Here is a 7,216-nt window from a genome sequence, read left to right on the forward strand (position 1 = left end):
ACCCTCTAGAGATAAAGGATTCTAAATTTATTGAATGAAAAATTGAAGGTCAAAGTTCACTATATTGATGAGGAATGGTATTCTACAAAGTATGATGGGTGGAGAGATTTGTCAACCATCGTAATTTGTTTCCACCATATTTCATTTTGTTGTAGGGTGCAAGATCGCAGGTTCTGCAGGTGGCTTCATAACACGTCAAGACAAATCTTCGGTCCTACTGTCATCACTTATGTGGTGTGAAAAATGTGTTTCTGAAAGATAGGCAGCCATACAAGAAAGAAAACGATCACAAAGTGATATCACATGCCCTCCAGATTGACATGGTTGGAGAGGATGACGTGATATTTCCACCCTTCATGTGCAAGCCATGTGAATGCAAGCTTGGAAGATTCAAGCTAAAGAAATCCAAAAAGCAAGCAACGAATGTTTACATTGAGATATGTTCATTCACAGAACATTCAGAAGACTGCAGGATCTGCCATGACAAGAAACATACAGATATTGATTCAATCGTGGCATCATACATTGTAATTATAGGGTGAGGCTGCCTCTTCAGTGGATATGGTTATTTCAAAGCAGGGGGACAGGACATTGTTTGGGACAATTGCAACAAAGTCTGAGAGTGCATTTACCATTCCCAAATGTTTGGTCCGCATAATGATGTCACATGGGAAGTATCCATTGTGGGACGGTCATTACAGGCCGATCATCCTTGAAAATTGACTGATGACGATGACACTCCCCAAACAGCTTAACCCTAACTTACTTGGGGGGGGGTGGGCATTATGGCCCCCCTGTCATTTTTGTAACGGTGCGTCGAAAGCGCTCAAAATTTCACGCTCCTCTTCCATGACTTTTTCTCAAGTCTCCTGAGCATTTTGATACCAAATTTACCCCCACGGTACCTATAGTTATACTTTTATATTGCAATAACTAATTGAAGGTCATTCAAAAAGCATATTTTTGTACATATTACATTGTAAGCATGTAACACCTGCCTTACACACTTCAAAACAAGCTTTTAATTCCTTCTTTTTGTAATCTTCTTAGCAGTCGATGACTATTTTATGCCACACATGGACTTCAAAAGCATAATACAAGATTAAACATGAAAATAGAAAACAATAAAATACATAAGGATTAAAAACAAAGGGGTATACGAAATTTGAAATAAAGGAAAATATAATTCTTTTTATATTACAATGCTGAAAAACAACAAAGAAAGGAATTTTACAAACATGTCTGAGGAACTGAGGAAAATCAGGCTTCAAATTGGAGTTCCTAGGCTCATTCAGGGTAGGGGATTATAACAAAACAAATCTGCAGGGGATTAGAGTGCCAGCTAATCCAATGAGTTAACAAACAACTTCCAGGACCAGGTGGAGTAAGATAAACTTTTAGGGCCTCTGATAAGAAGTTTATTTCCACTTTCTGGTCATACAAGTCTGCAGTTTTTATACTAAGGAATCATTGGATGATGCATTGGTACCAAGCATGCACTGTTATCACATCATTTTGTGCCTGCCTTCATTATGTAATTTGACACAGAAAAATTCATATCTTCAGATTTTCTGAATACCCTTCTGAGTGATACTATATTGGAATATATTCATCTGAGATTCAATGCTGCGCTATGGCATCAACATCTAAGGAAACCACATGAGGGAAAAGGAAAGAAAAGGTATGATGTTCCTTATTATCATTTATTTATTGATTATTCACTTTTTTGTTTTGTAATATTGTCAATTTGATATTATTAGCCTGGGTGGTGGAATATAATCTTCATGGATAAGCAAGAATAATTGTTTCAAAATGTAGAATACTCTCACACTTGCCAATATCCTGTTATAAATACAAATGTTGAAAGAAAGTACTACTTTACATATGAATATGAATTACATTCAGTATGTTATAGCATTTTTTTTTTCTGATTCTGCAGTGTAAACATGTGGAGCTTGACACTGAGATGTCGATCTTTCTGGAATTTGAGGAGGAAGAAGATGACATGAGTGAACTTTTTGGAGATGAAGCTGCATCTGGATCTGGTGATGATAGTGATGAGTCAGGTGCCGAAGATGTAGCTGAAGACCAACCTTGCCATAAACTTCCAAGAATTGCGAATCGGAAAGTGAATTCCATTGATGCTGCTTTAAATTGGATGATGGCAACTATGATGTCTTTGAGCTTCCAAGAGACTGTCAGGAACATAAGGTCATAATTGAAAAGGGTACCAGGAATAATCCGCAAAAGACAGTGACTAGGAAAAATCAACCTGGAACCCAGATAGGATGCCAGAATGTTGCCAATGTGATCACAGGCTGACCACGAGTAAAAATGGCTGTAAGAGGGGGAGCAACACCAATAGATGCATGACAATGTTTCTTTACGGATGAAATGTTGAATCTTGTCCTTGAGCACACCGATCAGCGGATTAGACCCTACAGAGAACAGCTGAAACCAGAGACTCTAGCTAGTAACAAATACATGTTCCTCCATGAGACTTCCCTCAGCGAGCTAAAGGCATTCATCGGATTGATGTATGCACGAGGAATAAAATCACAATGTCACCTGCATGCCAAACATCTGTTCAGTGAGGAGATAGGTCACCCAAACCCCTTGTTTGGGGCCACAATGTCAAAGAATCGCTTCCTCTTCCTCTTGGCCCGAGTCAGCCTTGATGACCTGGAAACTGGGAAAGATAGGTGGAAGCATGACCGTTATGTAGGTATCAGAGATCTACACTCCATGATGAGTCAGAACTGTGCGAGAGTTATGACCCCAGATGATTTCCTCACGCTTGATGAGACCTTATATTCAACACGTGCAAGAATCTCAATGAAGCAATACAATCGAAACAAGCCGGCAAAGTATGGCCTGCTTTTCCATTCAATGAATGCTTCCCGTTATCCATACACATTTTGGTCAGTATACCCTATTGTGGCAAACCACAACTATAACCATTATGTGACTGGAATCGAGGAACTTGTGAAATACATCAGTGAGGAACTAGGGAATCACACTGAGCTATGTGGGAGGAACCTGACCACCGATTGCCTGTACACATCCCTGTCTTTGGCCAAGTGGATGTTCACATAGAAAGAAATGACAATTGTAGGGACAATACAAGCTAACCGCAAGGGCATCCCAGACGAAATGAAGATGACACAAGGAAGAGATGAGTTTTCCTACCATGTAATGTGGGAGAAACACAACCCAAACATAACCCTACACAGTTACGTGGTTCGAACGAAGAGCACCGGTCCAAGAAATGTCCTTGTAATGAGTATCATGAAGCCCATCTTAGGCACGACCACTGATGATCAAAAGAAGCCAGCAATAATGAAACTGTATGACTTCACAAAAGGGGGCACAGACATTGTTGATCAACATGTACAGAGCTACACAACGAAGGCCCAGACCAACAGATGGACGGTTGTTGCATTTTACTTTCTGCTGGACACGTGCAGAGTCAATGCATCAACCACTTTTGCAAAGAACACAGGTGTAGATCCACGTTTCATTGATTCGTATGAATTTGGTTGATCACTAATGTAAGAAACGTGCTTGACATTCTGAAGGAGACCTGTTTGATTTTCCTTCACAGCCCCAAGAGAACGGCTCTTCTAGAGAGCAAAGTTCAGAATGAAGTTGCACAAGAGTCGAAAAGGAAAGCCATCCTGGACTTATGCAAAACTCGCTGGGCAATGCGCCACGTCGCGTATAGTCACTTCTACTCAAGCTTCGTATTCATTGTGAAGACTCTGGAAGTGATGGCCTACTCCCTCCATCAGGACAGCATGCCTGCCGAATTCACCTCAGGCTGGGACACTGATTCCAAGGCAAAGGCATCCTCACTGCTACGTGCTCTTTGTTCCTTCGACTTCATTGTAACATTTCTTGTTGTGTACAAGATGCTGTCTCATCTGAGCGGCATTACTGTGAAGCTCCAAGGAAAGTCTAGGGACATACTGCAGGCATTTTCGGATATTGAAGACATTAAGCACGTCTACTCCGAACTTAGAGCAAATGTTGACCAAGAATTCCAGCAGATCTGTGACCATGCCAAGAGAATGGCCTCGGCTGTGGAGGTAGAACCATCTCGACCACGGATCACAGGATGTCAAACACACAGAAGCAACATTCCAATTGATGAAGCGAAGGATGAAGTAGAAAGTTACTAATTTAGAAATCTTGTCATTCCCTTCCTCGATAACATTGTAATGCAGCTTTCAGAGAGATTTTCTGATGTTGCCCCTTCAATGCACTGGCCTGTTTGCTCTAGTACCAACAAACACGGAAACCTCCACAGCAGATGCAACAAAGTCTCTCAAAGAGGCTGTGACAGTTTTCCAGGATCTAATCCAATGAAAAGTTAAAATACTTTTACCTTGCCTATAATTCTGCTACTTATTTTCCTGTACTCTGAACTGTTCATTTTTTTTTTCATCAGATCCTTTACCATAGCCAGTATCTTTAACAAGGACTTAAATGTAAACAATTTAACTACTATTTTCAAACGTTTGAGGCATCTTAATGCTTGCGATGTACTGTCTATATTATGGACTGGATTACAAATATAAAAGTGTACACATCTTAACTGAGAAAAGGAATACAGGTCAATTACTTTAAAGTTGTGTCATGGTTTATCATTGTCAATTATGTAACTTACTTCATCAATACTTAAATTATCATATAAATCTGGAAAAAAAACAGTATTAACTAGAAATATCACTTAAGGTGATTAATACCCCCGCCCCGTGACGGCAGTCTTACCCAAGGAATGATCTTTCCTTGATCTTCTGCCATTTAAATGCCGTTACCATGGCAACGCAGCTTCCGACACGTCCGAAAAATATGTCTTGCACATCTTCCCACCAAGACTATTGTGTGTGCCACATTTCATGAGCTTCAGTCGAATACAGAGGAAGTAGTTCAATCCGCAAGATCTTTCCTTGATCTTCTGCCATTTATATGCCGTTACCATGGCAACGCAGCTTCCGACACGTCCGAAAAATATGTCTTCCACATCTTCCCACCAAGATCAAGGTGTGTGCCACATTTCATAAGCTTTGGTCAAAAAACTGAGGAAGTAGTTAAATCCGCAAGATCTTTCCTTGATCTTCTGCCATTAATATGCCGTTACCATGGCAACGTACTTTCGGGTACTGTCAAAAAATGCGTCTTGCACATCTACAACCAAAGGCACACATCTGTACCAAGTTTCATGGAAATTGGGCAAAAACTGAGGAAGTAGTTTGCAACACAAAATTTTCCATCATTTTGGCTCATAATATGTGAGCTGTTACCATGGCAACATACTTTTTGTCACTGTCAAGAAATGTGTCATGCTGACCTATATCCTAAGACAAACATTCAATATGAATTCCATGAGAATTGGAAGAACACTGATGAAGCAGTTTTGCCATGAAGCATTTTGCCCTATATTTTACCAATAACATGCCGTTACCATGGCAACGCACTTTTTGCCACTGCGGAAATATGTGTCTTGCACATTAACATATTCAGATGAACATCTGTACCTAATTTCATAAAAATTGATCAAAAACTGTGGGAGGAGTTCGCGACGCAAGATTTGTACCCATTTTTGCCCATAATATGCCGTTACCATGGCAACGTACTTTTGGGTACTGTCAAAAAATACGTCTTGCACATCTACAACCCAAGGCACACATCTGTGCCAAGTTTTATGGGAATCGGTTGAAAACTGAGGAAGTAGTTCGCGACGCAAGATTTGCAACGGACCGACCGCCCGACCGACCGCCCGACCGACCGCCCGACCGCCCGACCGCCCGACCGCCTGACCGCCCGACCGACCGTCCGCTGATTCCTATATACCCCCTTCAAACTTCGTTTGGCGGGGGTATAAATATGTAAAGAATGTAGATCTTTTCAGTGATGGGTGTCGGGGACAGAATAAGAACTCTGACTTGCCTTCAAGGGCAAGTGCCTGTCTGAAATAAGCAAAGAATGTGAAGTTGATTTGTTTTCACTTTTTCGAAACAAACCACGGACAAAGTGAATGTGACTCAACGCACTCAGCAATTGAACAACAGATCCGTAGGTGGAAAGAAATCCTTCATCCTACACACTTCGTTTCCTAATCTCGACTACAAGACAGAAGCCATGACCCATATCATCTTGTAAAGTGTGTTCAGTCAACTGATATCTGAGACTGGACGACCTACTCAGAGAACCTAGGCATCCTGAGGACTAGGTCGTCTGATGAAGGGGCAGCCATTGGCTGGACCACATTAAACAGGTCCTTGTGAATAGGGAGTTTCAGTGTAAGATCTTTTATATTTTAATACGGGAATAGATAAAATTTCGGATACTTCTGGTAACGCCTCTCGGCTATGCAAGTCAAGGTAATCACAATGCTACTAGCGTATTAACTGATGTGATTTATTCGTTAGTTGTTGTTTTTTTTTCTTAAGCTTCCATGAAGTCAACTGTGCAACTGTTAAGCACAAGACAAAGAAAGAACTTATTCCAACGTTCCCGAACACTGTCCGAAAACAGACTCCAGATCGTTCAAAAACAGGATCCGGCAGAGTGTCCGGGATATCCAGGAAACTGTACAGTCAGCAACCAGCACACCAGCCATTGCAAAGGGAGCTGGCTTGGACTTTCCCGTCAACTTAACTCTAACTAGGCCAGGGGTGGGGGGGCCCTCTGAGGCCCCCCTCGATGTCCCTCGTGATGTATCGCTATCGCGAAAAGCTATTGCCTTAACGTTTCATGACTTTTTCTTTTGAGTCTCCCATATCTTTTCACACCACATTTGCAATGCCCAGCTGATTTCATGCATCATTACGCATAAACTAGCATAATCTAGCATAAATTATAATTTTTTTTTTTTAGATTTAACTTCATGGAACTTTAGATTACATCATAGGCAATGTATGTGCCAATTTTCGTTGCAATCGCGCAGTCGACGGCCGAGATCTGGGGGGGGGGGGGGGGGGGGTGGGCCTGGGAGGCCCCCCTGGCTCCATGATCTACCTAAATAGCCCGGCCTAGGTATGATGGTTCTGCTTGCAGGTCATCATCTGAATCGGTTGTCACAGGTTCTACCTCTTTTTCCTCCTCCCCAAAACTAAATGATTAAAGTTGTGATATTCACTATTTACACTTACCACCATGTCTAAATTCATGAACCTTAGAATGATGGCAAGACGGACCTTTGAGAGGATAC

General features: G+C 41.5%; 1 pseudogene; it reads left to right on the top strand.

The window, feature by feature from the left end:
- The first annotated feature begins 2,631 nt into the window (after positions 1 to 2,631).
- LOC139721007 (uncharacterized) lies at positions 2,632 to 3,543 on the top strand (annotated as a pseudogene).
- The last annotated feature ends 3,673 nt before the right edge of the window (positions 3,544 to 7,216 follow it).

This window comes from Diadema antillarum, unplaced genomic scaffold, assembly GCF_040938485.1.
Source record: "Diadema antillarum isolate AM-2024a unplaced genomic scaffold, OU_Dant_1.0 scf00000136, whole genome shotgun sequence".
Taxonomy (NCBI): domain Eukaryota; kingdom Metazoa; phylum Echinodermata; class Echinoidea; order Diadematoida; family Diadematidae; genus Diadema; species Diadema antillarum.